The sequence below is a fragment of the Staurois parvus genome, unplaced genomic scaffold (genome assembly GCF_062004578.1).
Source record: "Staurois parvus isolate SC_StPar_1 unplaced genomic scaffold, SC_StPar_1.0 ptg000390l, whole genome shotgun sequence".
NCBI classification, from domain to species: Eukaryota; Metazoa; Chordata; class Amphibia; order Anura; family Ranidae; genus Staurois; species Staurois parvus.
The window spans coordinates 4,782,521-4,803,726 of record NW_028318186.1 but is presented as its reverse complement, the minus strand read 5'-3'; the positions used below and the strand labels follow the sequence as shown (position 1 = coordinate 4,803,726).

Genomic DNA, 21,206 nt, shown 5'->3' with positions numbered 1-21,206 from the left:
GCCAGTAGTGGTGCCGGTGTGCACGGAGGAAGCAGCAGTCAGCCAGTGAGGAGTATCGGGGGCAAAGTTTCCTACTCGGCGGTGTGGCAATTTTTCGTCAAGCCGCCCGAGGAAGTAAACGTAGCCGTATGTCGACTATGTGGCCAGAAAGTCAAGCGTGGCCAGGGGGCCCATGTTGGGACTACAGCGTTGCGGCAGCATATGCAGCGTCGCCATTTGGTGGCCTGGGAAAACCGTGATAAAGATACGGCGGTTCTGCCCGCCCCAGCCCCCGCTCCATCACCCGCTCCGTTACTTGCTCCGTCACCCGACGTCAATCGCCCTCCATCAGCCAGTCAAGGCTCCAACACCTCTGCTGAGGGGAGTTGTCGCTCGTTGGCATCTTCCGCTCGTTCAGATGCTCCTTCTCCTGCTACTCCTCTTCACGGATTCCGTCAGCAGTCTTTCTTGGAATCCGTTTCCAAGAGACAACAGTTTGCGAGCACGCACCCGACGGTGCAAAAGCTGAACGTCCTCCTGTCCAAGTTGCTGGTGCTGCAGTCCCTCCCTTTCCAAGTGGTGGACTCAGCACCTTTCAGAGAAATGATGGCTTGTGCCGCGCCGCGGTGGAGAGTGCCAAGCCGTCATTTCTTCGCCAAAAAGGCAGTGCCAGCCCTGCATTCACATGTAGAAGACATGGTGGGCCAGTCTTTGAGCATGTCGGTCTCTGCCAAAGTGCACGGCAGCGCCGACGTGTGGAGCTGTAACTATGGTCAGGGACAGTACATGTCATTTACGGCCCACTGGGTGAACGTGGTGCCGTCACAGCCGCACTAGCAACTTGGACAGGTCACGCCGCTTTTGCCTCCACGTTTGCACGTCCTTGGTCCGGCAAAGATGTCCGCCTCTACCACCTCTTCTTCCGCCGTGTCCTCAGCCGCCACCCCCGTGCCAAGTCCCATTACCCGACCGGCATATCACATGTGCAGGGCGCAACGGTGTCACGCTGTTCTGCACCTGGTATGCCTTGGCGAACGTAGTCACACAGGGGAGGAACTTCTGAGTGTAATGAACAGAGAAATCGACAGATGGCTGTCTCCGCGCAAACTGAAAATCGGAACCATGTTGACCGACAACGGAAAGAACATGGTGTCTGCTCTGCGTCAAGGAAGGTTGTGCCATGCGCCATTCATGGCTCACGTGTTCAATCTGGTTGTCAAGCGGTTCTTAAAATCCACCATCCCACTGCAAGACATCCTTAAAATGTCACGTAAACTTTGCATGCATTTCAGCCATTCCTACACCGCAAAGCACACCCTCCTTGAGCTGCAGCGGCAGAACGGAATTCCACAGCATCGCCTGATCTGCGACGTTGCAACAAGGTGGAATTCAACCCTACACATGTTAGACCGCCTTTACGAACAGCGAAAGGCCATCACCGATTTCCTGATGTTACAAGCGGATAAAGGTACTCCCCTGTGTAACTTCGATGTCAGCCATTGGCAGCTCATGCGTGACACCTGCCGCTTGCTCAGGCCCTTTGAGGAGGCCACGCTATTCGTGAGTCGGCAGGACTATGGGATGAACGACGTCATTCCTCTGTTGCACGTCCTTGAACAAATGCTGTTAACAATGGCTGGTCAGGGTGCGGTAGACGTGGCGCACAGATCTCAACGCCACATGACCCCTGTGGGGGCAGGACAGGAAGAAGAGGAGGAGGTAGAGGAGGACATTTGTGCTCAGGAATTATTGAGTGAAATGGGTGGTTTTTCCACTCAGCGGACAGGAGTGGAGGAGCAGGAGCATCTGGTAGAGGAGGAGGAGACAGAGGACCCAGACGCACCGTGGCAGTATGCTGTGGAGATGGAGGCAGGGAGTCCCTCGCATTCCTTGGCACAAATGGCCCATAGCATGCTCGGTTGCTTGCGTAGCGACAGCCGAATAATAACCATCAGACAGAGGGATGACTTTTGGCTGTCCACCTTGTTGGACCCTCGCTACCGTTCCAAAATGGTGGCCTTTTTCACACCTGCTGAGAGGGAGGCCAAAATAACGTACTATAAAAACCACCTATGTAGTCAGTTGGTCTCTGCCTTTGTGCGCCAACGTCCATCCTCAGACACTGTGGGCCCTGTGCGCTCGCGTTCCGCTGCCATGGCAGCAGGGGAGGGGTGGGGTGGTAGGAGCAGTGGCAGCTCCACCAGCAGCGGCTGCCTCAGTCTGCAGTCGATGATGAGTAGCTTTCTTCACCAGCGCAGTGAGGAAACTACTAACCAGCCGCAGCAGCAGCAGCAGCATCAGGTGGACCTGGAGCAGGAGCTCAAACAACAGGCTTGGGCCTACTTGGACAGCACCCTGCCAACCGAGGTAGACAATCCCCTTGACTACTGGGCAACGAAACTTGACCTTTGGCCCCAACTAGCTGAATTTGCCCTTGAAAGGCTGTCATGCCCGGCCAGTAGCGTGGCATCGGAGCGCGTGTTTAGTGCGGCAGGAGGTATTGTAACTCCGCGGAGGACACGACTGTCCACCCAAAGTGTGGAGAGACTCACGTTTGTGAAAATGAATCAGGCGTGGATTAGTCTGGATTTCAAACCACCAGTTCCTGACACAACTGACTAAATCCGCCATGAATCATGCCTCAAACATGTGCCACTTTGAGGTCTCCTCACACACTGCTGGTGTGTTTAATTTTTTGACATAGGGTGCTGGCAGATTATGGGCCTCCTATAGCTGCTGCCAGGCCCCTAATCTGCCATAGGCCCCTATATACCGCTTCCTCATGCTGCTGCCAGGTCCAGAGTCTCTCATGGGTCCCTGTACGGCCTCCCATTGCTGCTGTCTCCATCGCCACACTCTGCCATGTGCCACTTTCAGGTCTTCTCACACACTGCTGGTGTGTAGAATTTTTTGACATAGGGTGTTGGCAGATTACGGGCCTCCCATTGCTGCTGCCAGGCCCCTAATCTGCCATAGGCCCCTATATACCGCTTACTCATGCTGCTGCCAGGTCCAGAGTCTGTCATGGGTCCCTGTACGGCCTCCCATTGCTGCTGTCTCCATCGCCACACTCTGCCATGTGCCACTTTCAGGTCTCCTCACACTGCTGGTGTGTTTAATTTTTTGACATAGGGTGCTGGCAGATTATGGGCCTCCTATAGCTGCTGCCAGGCCCCTAATCTGCCATAGGCCCCTATATACCGCTTCCTCATGCTGCTGCCAGGTCCAGAGTCTCTCATGGTTCCCTGTACGGCCTCCCATTGCTGCTGTCTCCATCGCCACACTCTACCATGTGCCACTTTCAGGTCTCCTCACACACTGCTGGTGTGTAGAATTTTTTGACATAGGGTGTTGGCAGATTACGGGCCTCCCATTGCTGCTGCCAGGCCCCTAATCTGCCATAGGCCCCTATATACCGCTTCCTCATGCTGCTGCCAGGTCCAGAGTTTGTCATGGGTCCCTGTACGGCCTCCCATTGCTGCTGTCTCCATCGCCACACTCTGCCATGTGCCACTTTCAGGTCTCCTCACACACTGCTGGTGTGTAGAATTTTTTGACATAGGGTGCTGGCAGATTATGGGCCTCCCATAGCTGCTGCCAGGCCCCTAATCTGCCATGGGCCCCTATATACCGCCTCCTCATGCTGCTGCCAGGTCCACAGTGTCTCATGCCATGTGCCACTTTCAGGTCTCCTCACACTGCTGGTGTGTTGAATTTTTTGACATAGGGTGCTGGCAGATTATGGGCCTCCTATAGCTGCTGCCAGGCCCCTAATCTGCCATAGGCCCCTATATACCGCTTCCTCATGCTGCTGCCAGGTCCAGAGTCTGTCATGGGTCCCTGTACGGCCTCCCATTGCTGCTGTCTCCATCGCCACACTCTGCCATGTGCCACTTTCAGGTCTCCTCACACACTGCTGGTGTGTAGAATTTTTTGACATAGGGTGCTGGCAGATTATGGGCCTCCCATAGCTGCTGCCAGGCCCCTAATCTGCCATGGGCCCCTATATACCGCCTCCTCATGCTGCTGCCAGGTCCAGAGTCTGTCATGGGTCCCTGTACGGCCTCCCATTGCTGCTGTCTCCATCGCCACACTCTGCCATGTGCCACTTTCAGGTCTCCTCACACTGCTGGTGTGTTTAATTTTTTGACATAGGGTGCTGGCAGATTATGGGCCTCCTATAGCTGCTGCCAGGCCCCTAATCTGCCATAGGCCCCTATATACCGCTTCCTCATGCTGCTGCCAGGTCCAGAGTCTGTCATGGGTCCCTGTACGGCCTCCCATTGCTGCTGTCTCCATCGCCACACTCTGCCATGTGCCACTTTCAGGTCTCCTCACACACTGCTGGTGTGTAGAATTTTTTGACATAGGGTGTTGGCAGATTACGGGCCTCCCATTGCTGCTGCCAGGCCCCTAATCTGCCATAGGCCCCTATATACCGCTTCCTCATGCTGCTGCCAGGTCCAGAGTCTGTCATGGGTCCCTGTACGGCCTCCCATTGCTGCTGTCTCCATCGCCACACTCTGCCATGTGCCACTTTCAGGTCTCCTCACACACTGCTGGTGTGTAGAATTTTTTGACATAGGGTGCTGGCAGATTATGGGCCTCCCATAGCTGCTGCCAGGCCCCTAATCTGCCATGGGCCCCTATATACCGCCTCCTCATGCTGCTGCCAGGTCCACAGTGTCTCATGCCATGTGCCACTTTCAGGTCTCCTCACACTGCTGGTGTGTTGAATTTTTTGACATAGGGTGCTGGCAGATTACGGGCCTCCCATTGCTGTTGCCAGGCACGTAATCTGCCATGGGCCCCCGTACCGACTCCTCATGCTGTGACGTTGCAACAAGGTGGAATTCAACCCTACATATGTTAGACCGCCTTTACGAACAGCGAAAGGCCATCACCGATTTCCTGATGTTAAAAGCGGATAAAGGTACTCCCTGTGTAACTTAGATGTCAGCCATTGGCAGCTCATGCGTGACACCTGCGCTTGCTCAGGCCCTTTGAGGAGGCCACGCTATTCCTGAGTCGGCAGGACTATGGGATGAACGACGTCATTCCTCTGTTGCACGTCCTGGAACAAATGCTGTTAACAATGGCTGGTCAGGGTGCGGTAGACGTGGCGCACAGATCTCAACGCCACATGACCCCTGTGGGGGCAGGACAGGAAGAAGAGGAGGAGGTAGAGGAGGACACTTGTGCTCAGGAATTATTGAGTGAAATGGGTGGTTTTTCCACTCAGCGGACAGGAGTGGAGGAGCAGGAGCATCTGGTAGAGGAGGAGGAGGAGGAGACAGAGGACCCAGACGCACCGTGGCAGTATGCTGTGGAGATGGAGGCAGGGAGTCCCTCGCATTCCTTGGCACAAATGGCCCATAGCATGCTCGGTTGCTTGCGTAGCGACAGCCGAATAATAACCATCAGACAGAGGGATGACTTTTGGCTGTCCACCTTGTTGGACCCTCGCTACCGTTCCAAAATGGTGGCCTTTTTCACACCTGCTGAGAGGGAGGCCAAAATAACGTACTATAAAAACCACCTATGTAGTCAGTTGGTCTCTGCCTTTGTGCGCCAACGTCCATCCTCAGACACTGTGGGCCCTGTGCGCTCGCGTTCCGCTGCCATGGCAGCAGGGGAGGGGTGGGGTGGTAGGAGCAGTGGCAGCTCCACCAGCAGCGGCTGCCTCAGTCTGCAGTCGATGATGAGTAGCTTTCTTCACCAGCGCAGTGAGGAAACTACTAACCAGCCGCAGCAGCAGCAGCAGCAGCAGCATCAGGTGGACCTGGAGCAGGACCTCAAACAACAGGCTTAGGCCTACTTGGACAGCACCCTGCCAACCGAGGTAGACAATCCCCTTGACCTTTGGCCCCAAATAGCTGAATTTGCCCTTGAAAGGCTGTCATGCCCGGCCAGTAGCGTGGAATCGGAGCGCGTGTTTAGTGCGGCAGGAGGTATTGCAACTCCGCGGAGGACACGACTGTCCACCCAAAGTGTGGAGAGACTCACGTTTGTGAAAATGAATCAGGCGTGGATTAGTCTGGATTTCAAACCACCAGTTCCTGACACAACTGACTAAATCCGCCATGAATCATGCCCCAAACATGTGCCACTTTCAGGTCTCCTCACACTGCTGGTGTGTTCCATTTTTTGTCATAGGGTGCTGGCAGATTACGGGCCTCCCATAGCTGCTGCCAGGCCCCTAATCTGCCATGGGCCCCTATACCGCCTCCTCATGCTGCTGCCAAGTCCAGAGTCTCTCATGGGTCCCTGTACGGCCTCCCATTGCTGCTGTCTCCATCGCCACACTCTGCCATGTGCCACTTTCAGGTCTCACACACTGCTGGTGTGTAGAATTTTTTGACATAGGGTGCTGGCAGATTACGGGCCTCCCATAGCTGCTGCCAGGCCCCTAATCTGCCATAGGCCCCTATATACCGCCTCCTCATGCTGCTGCCAGGTCCAGAGTGTGTCATGGGTCCCTGTACGGCCTCCCATTGCTGCTGTCTCCATCGCCACACTCTGCCATGTGCCACTTTCAGGTCTCCTCACACTGCTGGTGGGTTCCATTTTTTGTCATAGGGTGCTGGCAGATTACGGGCCTCCCATAGCTGCTGCCAGGCCCCTAATCTGTCATGGGCCCCTGTTGTCGCTTGTTGGCATATTCCGCTCGTTCAGATGCTCCTTCTCCTGCTACTCCTCTTCACGGATTCCGTCAGCAGTCTTTCTTGGAATCCGTTTCCAAGAGACAACAGTTTGCGAGCACGCACCAGACGGTGCAGAAACTGAACGTCCTCCTGTCCAAGTTGCTGCTGCCAGGCTCGTAATCTGTCATGCGCCCCTGTACCGCCTCCTCATGCTGCTGCCAGGTCCAGAGTGTGTCATGGGCCCCCGTACCGACTCCAAATGCTGCTGCCAGGCCCGTAATCTGTCATGGGCCCCTGTACCGCCTCCCCATGCTGCTGCCACGTCCAGATTGTGTCATGGGTCCCTGTACGGCCTCCCATTGCTGCTGCCAGGCCTGTAATCTGCCATGGGCCCCCGTACCGACTCCTCATGCTGCTGCCAGGCCCGTAATCTGCCATGGGCCCCTGTACCGCCTCCTCATGCTGCTGCCAGGTCCAGAGTGTGTCATGGGTCCCTGTACGGCCTCCCATTGCTGCTGTCTCTATCGCCACACTCTGCCATGTGCCACTTTCAGGTCTCCTCACACTGCTGGTGGTTTCCATTTTTGTCATAGGGTGCTGTATGGCCTCCCATTGCTGCTGCCTCCACCGCCACACTGTGGCTCCACACTCTGGTTTTGGCCCCGTGACTACCCAAATGAGTGAAGTGTGCGGTGATTCTAAGATCGACGGCACTCATCTGCATGTCATACTGCCTGACAGTATTATTTCTCTTCCCCAGCAGACTCCAAGGGCATTTAAATTAAAGGTACAGTGTTCAGCACTAATATTAAGTCTCTCTGAAGCCTAGAAACACCCTTTTTTAAGTTAAATTCACAGCGAATATATTCGACTCGAATCGAAATTTTTCTACGAATTCGCCGAATCAGTCGAATCGAATTTTTGAATACTTCGCTCATCTCTAATTGTATACATTTTTTTTTCTTTTTTTTGCCTCTATTTATTGGTATTGTTGCCTTATTCCCCAATAAACAATCCTTCTTTCATTTTCAGTGTGTCAGGAAATGTAGTAAACTCTTAGAAGTGATTTCTTGGCAAAGCACCTGATTAGGTTTCCAACGGTGAACTTTTTCAAAGTTGGCAGAACGGCATTTCATTGTCAAGCCAACAGTGCCAAGAAATCGACTTTGGCACAGCTTTTTGACCTTCTGCTCTCACGCTTGTACGAAAGGATCACGTGGTGATACTACTTCAAGTAGATGAAATGACTTCTTGATTTAACAAGAGGCATTTGTTAGTTGCTGAAAGCAGCCTATATTTTCATCTTATGTTGTGTGTTTTAAAACCTTTTTCAGAGCTTTCAATTGTCACAACTGCTATAAATGTTTACCAGGAGTGGGGTTCGAACCCACGTGGATATTCATCCATTGGATCTTAAGTCCAACGCCTTAACCACTCGGCCATCCTGGTGACTGTTGTTTGTTCACTGTGAGAGAGTGCTTTTTTTCACTTTGATGTAAACCACTGCAGGTGGCCTTTTACCATTCATTTTTGACTCTGCCATTCACAACAGGAATTTGCTCTGAAGGATGTTTCTTATTACCATATGAGATGACAAAGCTCCAATAGCTTTTGGTTCGCAATCATGAGTTAACCACTCTGCCATTTCTCTCGCTATGCAGCACAGCACATCTGAGAAAAGAGTTCTGATTTTCATGTTGGAGGAGAGTATAGAAGGTTGACTGTTAGCCTTTGGAATGATGATTCTACCAGTATACACAGGGACTTGTTCTGACAAGTGCTTTTGTAGTCTTTTTATAGTCCCTGTATGTAACTTCCATTTTTAGGGCATACCCTTAGGTTGTTGTCCGACAGGTCTACAATTTGTACCTTTGAACCAGGTTTTTGTACTCATTATAGGTGATTATTATTTTTTTGCGTTTTTAACTTGTGTTATTGTATACATGATTTTTTTTCTTTTTTTTTGCCTCTATTTATTGGTATTGTTGCCTTATTCCCCAATAAACAATCCTTCTTTCATTTTCAGTGTCAGGAAATGTAGTAAACTCTTAGAACTGATTTCTTGGCAAAGCACCTGATTAGGTTTCCAAGGGTGAACTTTTTCAAAGTTGGCAGAACGGCATTTCATTGTCAAGCCAGCAGTGCCAAGAAATCGACTTTGGCACAGCTTTTTGACCTTCTGCTCTCACGCTTGTACGAAAGGATCACGTGGTGATACTACTTCAAGTAGATGAAATGACTTCTTGATTTAACAAGAGGCATTTGTTAGTTGCTGAAAGCAGCCTATATTTTCATCTTATGTTGTGTGTTTTAAAACCTTTTTCAGAGCTTTCAATTGCCACAACTGCTATAAATGTTTACCAGGAGTGGGGTTTGAACCCACGTGGATATTCATCCATTGGATCTTAAGTCCAACACCTTAACCACTCGGCCATCCTGGTGACTGTTGTTTGTCCCCTGAGAGAGAGTGCTTTTTTTCACTTTGACGTAAACCACTGCAGGTGGCCTGTTACCTTTCATTTTTGACTCTGCCATTCACAACAGGGATTTGCTCTGAAGGATGTTTCTTATTACCATATGAGATGACAAAGCTCCAATAGCCTTTGGTTCGCAATCATGAGTTAACCACTCTGCCATTTCTCTCACTATGCAGCACAGGACATCTGAGAAAAGAGTGCTGATTTTCATGTTGGAAGAGAGTATAGAAGGTTGACTGTTAGCCTTTGGAATGATGATTCTACCAGTAAGCACAGGGACTTGTTCTGACTATTGCTTTTGTAGTCTTTTTATAGTCCCTGTATGTAACTTCCATTTTTAGGGCATACCCTTAGGTTGTTGTCCGACAGGTCTACAATTTGTACCCTTGAACCAGGTTTTTGTACTCATTATAGGTGATTATTATTTTTTTGCGTTTTTAACTTGTGTTATTGTATACATGATTTTTTTTCTTTTTTTTTGCCTCTATTTATTGGTATTGTTTCCTTATTCCCCAATAAACAATCCTTCTTTAATTTTCAGTGTGTCAGGAAATGTAGTAAACTCTTAGAAGTGATTTCTTGGCAAAGCACCTGATTAGGTTTCCAACGGTGAACTTTTTCAAAGTTGGCAGAACGGCATTTCATTGTCAAGCCAACAGTGCCAAGAAATCGACTTTGGCACAGCTTTTTGACCTTCTGCTCTCACGCTTGTACGAAAGGATCACGTGGTGATATTACTTCAAGTAGATGAAATGACTTCTTGATTTAACAAGAGGCATTTGTTAGTTGCTGAAAGCAGCCTATATTTTCATCTTATGTTGTGTGTTTTAAAACCTTTTTCAGAGCTTTCAATTGTCACAACTGCTATAAATGTTTACCAGGAGTGGGGTTCGAACCCACGTGGATATTCATCCATTGGATCTTAAGTCCAACGCCTTAACCACTCGGCCATCCTGGTGACTGTTGTTTGTTCACTGTGAGAGAGTGCTTTTTTTCACTTTGATGTAAACCACTGCAGGTGGCCTTTTACCATTCATTTTTGACTCTGCCATTCACAACAGGAATTTGCTCTGAAGGATGTTTCTTATTACCATATGAGATGACAAAGCTCCAATAGCTTTTGGTTCGCAATCATGAGTTAACCACTCTGCCATTTCTCTCGCTATGCAGCACAGCACATCTGAGAAAAGAGTTCTGATTTTCATGTTGGAGGAGAGTATAGAAGGTTGACTGTTAGCCTTTGGAATGATGATTCTACCAGTATACACAGGGACTTGTTCTGACAAGTGCTTTTGTAGTCTTTTTATAGTCCCTGTATGTAACTTCCATTTTTAGGGCATACCCTTAGGTTGTTGTCCGACAGGTCTACAATTTGTACCTTTGAACCAGGTTTTTGTACTCATTATAGGTGATTATTATTTTTTTGCGTTTTTAACTTGTGTTATTGTATACATTTTTTTTTTTTTTTTTGCCTCTATTTATTGGTATTGTTGCCTTATTCCCCAATAAACAATCCTTCTTTAATTTTCAGTGTGTCAGGAAATGTAGTAAACTCTTAGAACTGATTTCTTGGCAAAGCACCTGATTAGGTTTCCAAGGGTGAACTTTTTCAAAGTTGGCAGAACGGCATTTCATTGTCAAGCCAGCAGTGCCAAGAAATCGACTTTGGCACAGCTTTTTGACCTTCTGCTCTCACGCTTGTACGAAAGGATCACGTGGTGATACTACTTCAAGTAGATGAAATGACTTCTTGATTTAACAAGAGGCATTTGTTAGTTGCTGAAAGCAGCCTATATTTTCATCTTATGTTGTGTGTTTTAAAACCTTTTTCAGAGCTTTCAATTGCCACAACTGCTATAAATGTTTACCAGGAGTGGGGTTTGAACCCACGTGGATATTCATCCATTGGATCTTAAGTCCAACACCTTAACCACTCGGCCATCCTGGTGACTGTTGTTTGTCCCCTGAGAGAGAGTGCTTTTTTTCACTTTGACGTAAACCACTGCAGGTGGCCTGTTACCTTTCATTTTTGACTCTGCCATTCACAACAGGGATTTGCTCTGAAGGATGTTTCTTATTACCATATGAGATGACAAAGCTCCAATAGCCTTTGGTTCGCAATCATGAGTTAACCACTCTGCCATTTCTCTCACTATGCAGCACAGGACATCTGAGAAAAGAGTGCTGATTTTCATGTTGGAAGAGAGTATAGAAGGTTGACTGTTAGCCTTTGGAATGATGATTCTACCAGTAAGCACAGGGACTTGTTCTGACTATTGCTTTTGTAGTCTTTTTATAGTCCCTGTATGTAACTTCCATTTTTAGGGCATACCCTTAGGTTGTTGTCCGACAGGTCTACAATTTGTACCCTTGAACCAGGTTTTTGTACTCATTATAGGTGATTATTATTTTTTTGCGTTTTTAACTTGTGTTATTGTATACATGATTTTTTTTCTTTTTTTTTGCCTCTATTTATTGGTATTGTTGCCTTATTCCCCAATAAACAATCCTTCTTTAATTTTCAGTGTGTCAGGAAATGTAGTAAACTCTTAGAAGTGATTTCTTGGCAAAGCACCTGATTAGGTTTCCAACGGTGAACTTTTTCAAAGTTGGCAGAACGGCATTTCATTGTCAAGCCAACAGTGCCAAGAAATCGACTTTGGCACAGCTTTTTGACCTTCTGCTCTCACGCTTGTACGAAAGGATCACGTGGTGATATTACTTCAAGTAGATGAAATGACTTCTTGATTTAACAAGAGGCATTTGTTAGTTGCTGAAAGCAGCCTATATTTTCATCTTATGTTGTGTGTTTTAAAACCTTTTTCAGAGCTTTCAATTGTCACAACTGCTATAAATGTTTTCCAGGAGTGGGGTTCAAACCCACATGGATATTCATTAGAGATGAGCGAATCGAAGTATCCGAAGTGGAATTCGAGTCGAATATTGGAAAAATTTCGATTCGTGCCGAATCCGAAAAACAGCCTAATTCGGACGCGCGAATCGAAATTTTTCCGAAAATGGCGGCTGACATGTGCGGCGACGGAGCGGGGATGTCGGGGAAGGCGCGCAGACAAGGCGCGCTGCCCCATAATGCATTCCTCAACGACATGTGATCGCATCAGCCAATCAGCAGCCAGCCAGCCAGCACTGTGTAATGGTCGAGGTATATATAGCGGCCATTTTGGAAATCTTCATTTGCCTGCAGTCATTGAACAGAGGCAGACCGCTCTGTACTAGGGACAGGGACAGAGTTAGGGCCACAGAAACGAGAATTGGGGACAGAGAGAAGTTACTTATGGACAGAGAACCATTACTCAGGGACACAGACTTGTTAATGAGGGCCACAGAATCGTTATTTAGGGACAAAGAAACGCTAGTTAGGGCCACAGAATTCATACTCAGGGACAGACAGAATTTTCACTCAGTGCCAGAGAATTGTTACTTAGGGCCACAGAAACGTTATTAGGGCCACAGAATTTTTACTCAGGGACAGACAGAATTGTTACTGAGTGCCAGAGAATTGTTACTCAGGGACAGACAGAATTGTTACTGAGTGCCAGAGAATTCTTACTCAGGGCCACAGAATTCATACTCAGGGACAGACAGAATTGTTACTCAGGGACAGACAGAATTGTTACTGAGTGCCAGAGAATTGTTACTCAGGGACAGACAGAATTGTTACTGAGTGCCAGAGAATTGTTACTCAGGGACAGACAGAATTGTTACTGAGTGCCAGAGAATTGTTACTCAGGGACAGACAGAATTGTTACTGAGTGCCAGAGAATTGTTACTCGCACAGACACAAAATTGTTACTTGCACAGACACAGAATTGTTACTCGCACAGACAGAATTGTTACTCAGGGCCACAGAATTCATACTCAGGGACAGACAGAATTGTTACTGAGTGCCAGAGAATTGTTACTCAGGGACAGACAGAATTGTTACTGAGTGCCAGAGAATTGTTACTCAGGGACAGACAGAATTGTTACTGAGTGCCAGAGAATTGTTACTCAGGGACAGACAGAATTGTTACTGAGTGCCAGAGAATTGTTACTCGCACAGACACAAAATTGTTACTTGCACAGACACAGAATTGTTACTCGCACAGACACAGAATTGTTACTCAGGGCCACAGAATTCATACTCAGGGGCAGACAGAATTGTTACTGAGTGCCAGAGAATTGTTACTCAGGGACAGACAGAATTGTTACTGAGTGCCAGAGAATTGTTACTCAGGGACAGACAGAATTGTTACTGAGTGCCAGAGAATTGTTACTCGCACAGACACAAAATTGTTACTTGCACAGACACAGAATTGTTACTCGCACAGACACAGAATTGTTACTCAGGGCCACAGAATTCATACTCAGGGACAGACAGAATTGTTACTGAGTGCCAGAGAATTGTTACTCAGGGACAGACAGAATTGTTACTGAGTGCCAGAGAATTGTTACTCAGGGACAGACAGAATTGTTACTGAGTGCCAGAGAATTGTTACTCGCACAGACACAAAATTGTTACTTGCACAGACACAGAATTGTTACTCGCACAGACACAGAATTGTTACTGAGTGCCAGAGAATTGTTACTCAGGGACAGACAGAATTGTTACTGAGTGCCAGAGAATTGTTACTCAGGGACAGACAGAATTGTTACTGAGTGCCAGAGAATTGTTACTCAGGGACAGACAGAATTGTTACTGAGTGCCAGAGAATTGTTACTCGCACAGACACAAAATTGTTACTTGCACAGACACAGAATTGTTACTCGCACAGACACAGAATTGTTACTCAGTGCCACAGAATTCATACTCAGGGACAGACAGAATTGTTACTGAGTGCCAGAGAATTGTTACTCAGGGACAGACAGAATTGTTACTGAGTGCCAGAGAATTGTTACTCAGGGACAGACAGAATTGTTACTGAGTGCCAGAGAATTGTTACTCGCACAGACACAAAATTGTTACTTGCACAGACACAGAATTGTTACTCGCACAGACACAGAATTGTTACTCAGGGCCACAGAATTCATACTCAGGGACAGACAGAATTGTTACTGAGTGCCAGAGAATTGTTACTTAGGGACAGACAGAATTGTTACTGAGTGCCAGAGAATTGTTACTCAGGGACAGACAGAATTGTTACTGAGTGCCAGAGAATTGTTACTCGCACAGACACAAAATTGTTACTTGCACAGACACAGAATTGTTACTCGCACAGACACAGAATTGTTACTCAGGGCCACAGAATTCATACTCAGGGACAGACAGAATTGTTACTGAGTGCCAGAGAATTGTTACTCAGGGACAGACAGAATTGTTACTGAGTGCCAGAGAATTGTTACTCAGGGACAGACAGAATTGTTACTGAGTGCCAGAGAATTGTTACTCGCACAGACACAAAATTGTTACTTGCACAGACACAGAATTGTTACTCGCACAGACACAGAATTGTTACTCAGGGCCACAGAATTCATACTCAGGGACAGACAGAATTGTTACTGAGTGCCAGAGAATTGTTACTCAGGGACAGACAGAATTGTTACTGAGTGCCAGAGAATTGTTACTCAGGGACAGACAGAATTGTTACTGAGTGCCAGAGAATTGTTACTCAGGGACAGACAGAATTGTTACTGAGTGCCAGAGAATTGTTACTCGCACAGACACAAAATTGTTACTTGCACAGACACAGAATTGTTACTCGCACAGACACAGAATTGTTACTCAGGGCCACAGAATTCATACTCAGGGACAGACAGAATTGTTACTGAGTGCCAGAGAATTGTTACTCAGGGACAGACAGAATTGTTACTGAGTGCCAGAGAATTGTTACTCGCACAGACACAAAATTGTTACTTGCACAGACACAGAATTGTTACTCGCACAGACACAGAATTGTTACTCAGGGACACAGAAATCATACTCAGGGACAGACAGAATTGTTACTGAGTGCCAGAGAATTGTTACTCAGGGACAGACAGAATTGTTACTGAGTGCCAGAGAATTGTTACTCAGGGACAGACAGAATTGTTACTGAGTGCCAGAGAATTGTTACTCGCACAGACACAAAATTGTTACTTGCACAGACACAGAATTGTTACTCGCACAGACACAGAATTGTTACTCGCACAGACACAGAATTGTTACTCAGGGCCACAGAATTCATACTCAGGGACAGACAGAATTGTTACTGAGTGCCAGAGAATTGTTACTCAGGGACACCTAATCGTTGAATTAAATAGTATGTCAGACAACATGCAGAGGAGTGGCAGAGGAGGCAATGTTTTAGGAGCGAGCAGACGTGGCAGCAGAGGAAGGGGTCGAGGCAGCAGTATTCGCAGCCAGAGGCCAGTGCTCCCGGTGTCATCCAGCGGTCGTGTCTCCACCGACAACCCTGCCGTCATTGATTGGTTGGCTCGGTCGTCTTCCTCTTCCCAGGTCACCTCTGACACCTACAGCCAACGGTCGGTGGGTACGTCAGACACAACCATTAGTTGGCATGGCCCGGGAGCAAGCCCACTGAAATCACGTGTCCTCTACCTGCCCCTGTCCTTTGCTGTTCCCTCACCAAGCGAAGTATCGCATGCTGTGGGCTCAGCCCCACTGTACAGTGAGGAAGAGCTAACAGAGGGCGGTCAGGAACGGGGGGAGACATCGGCCTTTTCAGCAGCCAAGCGAACAAGTACTGGCGAGGAGAGTGGCTCGGTAGCCGGTCTAGAGACAGGTCTGTCTCCTGACCCAGACGCAGCCGAGGGGGCTAGTAGTGAGGCGGAGACCCTACTTGATGATGAGGAGGTTGATCGCACTTGGCAGCCTCGTCGTCATCAGGCAATTTCTTCCGCATCATCAGGAGAAGAGGGTGGCAGCTTGGCAGCGAGCAAAACAGTCGGTGGGTTGCCCAGGAGACAGCAGCAGGGTCGCATCAGTGTCAGTGGAGCCAAACGTCCACGGAGTAGAGCACCAGCTCCACTGCAGCCTACCACCACGGCCAGTAGTGGTGCCGGTGCGCACGGAGGAAGTAGCAGTCAGCCAGTGAAGAGTAGCGGGGGCAAAGTTTCCTACTCGGTGGTGTGGCAATTTTTCCTCAAGCCGCCCGAGGAAGTAAACGTAGCCGTATGTCGACTATGTGGCCAGAAATGCAAGCGTGGCCAGGGGGCCCATGTTGGGACTACAGCGTTGCGTCAGCATATGCAGCGTCACCATTCGGTGGCCTGGGAAAACCGTGATAAACATACGGCGGTTCTGCCTGCCCCAGCCCCCGCTCCATCACCCGCTCCGTTACTTGCTCCGTCACCCGACGTCGTCAATCGCCCTCTATCAGCCAGTCAAGGCTCCAACACCTCTGCTGAGGGGAGTTGTCGCTCGTTGGCATCTTCCGCTCGTTCAGATGCTCCTTCTCCTGCTACTCCTCTTCTCGGATTCCGTCAACAGTCTTTCTTGGAATCCGTATCCAAGAGACAACAGTTTGCGAGCACGCACCCGACGGTGCAAAAGCTGAACGTCCTCCTGTCCAAGTTGCTGGTGCTGCAGTCCCTCCCTTTCCAACTGGTGGACTCAGCACCTTTCCGAGAAATGATGGCTTGTGCCGCGCCGCGGTGGAGAGTGCCAAGCCGTCATTTCTTTGCCCAAAAGGCAGTGCCAGCCCTGCATTCACATGTAGAAGAGATGGTGGGCCAGTCTTTGAGCATGTCGGTCTCTGCCAAAGTGCACGGCAGCGCCGACGTGTGGAGCTGTAACTACGGTCAGGGACAGTACATGTCATTTACGGCCCACTGGGTGAACGTGGTGCCGGCACAGCCGCACCAGCAACTTGGACAGGTCACGACGCTTTTGCCTCCACGTTTGCACGTCCTTGGTCCAGCAAGCATGTCCGCCTCTACCACCTCTTTTTCCGCCGTGTCCTCAGCCGCCACCCCCGTGCCAAGTCCCATTACCCGACCGGCATATCACATGTGCAGGGCGCAACGGTGTCACGCTGTGCTGCACCTGGTATGCCTTGGCGAACGTAGTCACACAGGGGAGGAACTTCTGAGTGTAATGAACAGAGAAATCGACAGATGGCTGTCTCCGCGCAAACTAAAAATCGGAACCATGTTGACTGACAACGGAAAGAACATGGTGTCTGCTCTGCGTCAAGGAAGGTTGTGCCATGCGCCATGCATGGCTCACGTGTTCAATCTGGTTGTCAAGCGGTTCCTAAAATCCACCATCCCACTGCAAGACATCCTTAAAATGTCACGTAAACTGTGCATGCATTTCAGCCATTCCTACACCGCAAAGAACACCCTCATTGAGCTGCAGCGGCAGAACGGAATTCCACAGCATCGCCTGATCTGCGACGTTGCAACAAGGTGGAATTCAACCCTACACATGTTAGACCGCCTTTACGAGCAGCGAAAGGCCATCACCGATTTCCTGATGTTACAAGCGGATAAAGGTACTCCCCTGTGTAACTTAGATGTCAGCCATTGGCAGCTCATGCGTGACACCTGCCGCTTGCTCAGGCCCTTTGAGAAGGCCACGCTATTCGTGAGTCGGCAGGACTATGGGATGAACGACGTCATTCCTCTGTTGCACGTCCTGGAACAAATGCTGTTAACAATGGCTGGTCAGGGTGCGGTAGACGTGGCGCACAGATCTCAACGCCACATGACCCCTGTGGGGGCAGGACAGGAAGAAGAGGAGGAGGTAGAGGAGGACATTTGTGCTCAGGAATTATTGAGTGAAATGGGTGGTTTTTCCACTCAGCGGACAGGAGTGGAGGAGCAGGAGCATCTGGTAGAGGAGGAGGAGGAGGAGACAGAGGACCCAGACGCACCGTGGCAGTATGCTGTGGAGATGGAGGCAGGGAGTCCCTCGCATTCCTTGGCACAAATGGCCCATAGCATGCTCGGTTGCTTGCGTAGCGACAGCCGAATAATAACCATCAGACAGAGGGATGACTTTTGGCTGTCCACCTTGTTGGACCCTCGCTACCGGTCCAAAATGGTGGCCTTTTTCACACCTGCTGAGAGGGAGGCCAAAATTACGTACTATAAAAACCACCTATGTAGTCAGTTGGTCTCTGCCTTTGTGCGCCAACGTCCATCCTCAGACACTGTGGGCCCTGTGCGCTCGCGTTCCGCTGGCATGGCAGCAGGGGAGGGGTGGGGTGGTAGGAGCAGTGGCAGCTCCACCAGCAGCGGCTGCCTCAGTCTGCAGTCGATGATGAGTAGCTTTCTTCACCAGCGCAGTGAGGAAACTACTAACCAGCCGCAGCAGCAGCAGCAGCATCAGGTGGACCTGGAGCAGGAGCTCAAACAACAGGCTTGGGCCTACTTGGACAGCACCCTGCCAACCGAGGTAGACAATCCCCTTGACTACTGGGCAACGAAACTTGACCTTTGGCCCCAACTAGCTGAATTTGCCCTTGAAAGGCTGTCATGCCCGGCCAGTAGCGTGGCATCGGAGCGCGTGTTTAGTGCGGCAGGAGGTATTGTAACTCCGCGGAGGACACGACTGTCCACCCAAAGTGTGGAGAGACTCACGTTTGTGAAAATGAATCAGGCGTGGATTAGTCTGGATTTCAAACCACCAGTTCCTGACACAACTGACTAAATCCGCCATGAATCATGCCTCAAACATGTGCCACTTTCAGGTCTCCTCACACTGCTGGTGTGTTTAATTTTTTGACATAGGGTGCTGGCAGATTACGGGCCTCCTATAGCTGCTGCCAGGCCCCTAATCTGCCATAGGCCCCTATATACCGCCTCCTCATGCTGCTGCTAGGTCCAGAGTCTCTCATGGGTCCCTGTACGGCCTCCCATTGCTGCTGTCTCCATCGCCACACTCTGCTGCCATGTGCCACTTTCAGGTCTCTTCACACTGCTGGTGTGTTTAATTTTTTGACATAGGGTGCAGGCAGATTACGGGCCTCACATAGCTGCTGCCAGACCCCTAATCTGCCATGGGCCCCTATATACCGCCTCCTCATGCTGCTGCCAAGTCTAGAGTCTCTCATGGGTCCCTGTACGGCCTCCCATTGCTGCTGTCTCCATCGCCACACTCTGCTGCCATGTGCCACTTTCAGGTCTCTTCACACTGCTGGTGTGTTTAATTTTTTGACATAGGGTGCAGGCAGATTACGGGCCTCACATAGCTGCTGCCAGGCCCCTAATCTGCCATGGGCCCCTATATACCGCCTCCTCATGCTGCTGCCAAGTCTAGAGTCTCTCATGGGTCCCTGTACGGCCTCCCATTGCTGCTGTCTCCATCGCCACACTCTGCTGCCATGTGCCACTTTCAGGTCTCTTCACACTGCTGGTGTGTTTAATTTTTTGACATAGGGTGCAGGCAGATTACGGGCCTCACATAGCTGCTGCCAGGCCCCTAATCTGCCATGGGCCCCTATATACCGCCTCCTCATGCTGCTGTAAAGTCCAGAGTCTCTCATGGGTCCCTGTACGGCCTCCCATTGCTGCTGTCTCCATCGCCACACTCTGCTGCCATGTGCCACTTTCAGGTCTCTTCACACTGCTGGTGTGTTAAATTTTTTGACATAGGGTGCAGGCAGATTTCGGGCCTCACATAGCTGCTGCCAGGCCCCTAATCTGCCATGGGCCCCTATATACCGCCTCCTCATGCTGCTGCCAAGTCTAGAGTCTCTCATGGGTCCCTGTACGGCCTCCCATTGCTGCTGTCTCCATCGCCACACTCTGCTGCCATGTGCCACTTTCAGGTCTCTTCACACTGCTGGTGTGTTTAATTTTTTGACATAGGGTGCAGGCAGATTACGGGCCTCACATAGCTGCTGCCAGGCCCCTAATCTGCCATGGGCCCCTATATACCGCCTCCTCATGCTGCTGCCAAGTCCAGAGTCTCTCATGGGTCCCTGTACGGCCTCCCATTGCTGCTGTCTCCATCGCCACACTCTGCTGCCATGTGCCACTTTCAGGTCTCTTCACACTGCTGGTGTGTTTAATTTTTTGACATAGGGTGCAGGCAGATTACGGGCCTCACATAGCTGCTGCCAGGCCCCTAATCTGCCATGGGCCCCTATATACCGCCTCCTCATGCTGCTGCCAAGTCCAGAGTCTCTCATGGGTCCCTGTACGGCCTCCCATTGCTGCTGTCTCCATCGCCACACTCTGCTGCCATGTGCCACTTTCAGGTCTCTTCACACTGCTGGTGTGTTAAATTTTTTGACATAGGGTGCAGGCAGATTACGGGCCTCACATAGCTGCTGCCAGGCCCCTAATCTGCCATGGGCCCCTATATACCGCCTCCTCATGCTGCTGCCAAGTCCAGAGTCTCTCATGGGTCCCTGTACGGCCTCCCATTGCTGCTGTCTCCATCGCCACACTCTGCTGCCATGTGCCACTTTCAGGTCTCTTCACACTGCTGGTGTGTTAAATTTTTTGACATAGGGTGCAGGCAGATTACGGGCCTCACATAGCTGCTGCCAGGCCCCTAATCTGCCATGGGCCCCTATATACCGCCTCCTCATGCTGCTGCCAAGTCCAGAGTCTCTCATGGGTCCCTGTACGGCCTCCCATTGCTGCTGTCTCCATCGCCACACTCTGCTGCCATGTGCCACTTTCAGGTCTCTTCACACTGCTGGTGTGTTTAATTTTTTGACATAGGGTGCAGGCAGATTACGGGCCTCACATAGCTGCTGCCAGGCCCCTAATCTGCCATGGGCCCCTATATACCGTCTCCTCATGCTGCTGCCAAGTCCAGAGTCTCTCATGGGTCCCTGTACGGCCTCCCATTGCTGCTGTCTCCATCGCCACACTCTGCTGCCATGTGCCACTTTCAGGTCTCTTCACACTGCTGGTGTGTTAAATTTTTTGACATAGGGTGCAGGCAGATTACGGGCCTCACATAGCTGCTGCCAGGCCCCTAATCTGCCATGGGCCCCTATATACCGCCTCCTCATGCTGCTGCCAAGTCTAGAGTCTCTCATGGGTCCCTGTACGGCCTCCCATTGCTGCTGTCTCCATCGCCACACTCTGCTGCCATGTGCCACTTTCAGGTCTCTTCACACTGCTGGTGTGTTTAATTTTTTGACATAGGGTGCAGGCAGATTACGGGCCTCACATAGCTGCTGCCAGGCCCCTAATCTGCCAT

General features: G+C 49.9%; 4 non-coding genes across 4 annotated transcripts; all 4 read right to left on the bottom strand.

The window, feature by feature from the left end:
• Positions 1-7,989: 7,989 nt before the first annotated feature.
• Positions 7,990-8,072, bottom strand: TRNAL-UAA (transfer RNA leucine (anticodon UAA)). Its single transcript has one exon. It is a non-coding gene; the product is annotated as a tRNA-Leu (tRNA).
• A 909-nt stretch (positions 8,073-8,981) lies between these two features.
• TRNAL-UAA (transfer RNA leucine (anticodon UAA)) lies at positions 8,982-9,064 on the bottom strand. The gene has a single exon. It is a non-coding gene; the product is annotated as a tRNA-Leu (tRNA).
• Positions 9,065-9,975: 911 nt separating this feature from the next.
• TRNAL-UAA (transfer RNA leucine (anticodon UAA)) lies at positions 9,976-10,058 on the bottom strand. The gene has a single exon. It is a non-coding gene; the product is annotated as a tRNA-Leu (tRNA).
• A 907-nt stretch (positions 10,059-10,965) lies between these two features.
• TRNAL-UAA (transfer RNA leucine (anticodon UAA)) lies at positions 10,966-11,048 on the bottom strand. Its single transcript has one exon. It is a non-coding gene; the product is annotated as a tRNA-Leu (tRNA).
• Positions 11,049-21,206: the final 10,158 nt, after the last annotated feature.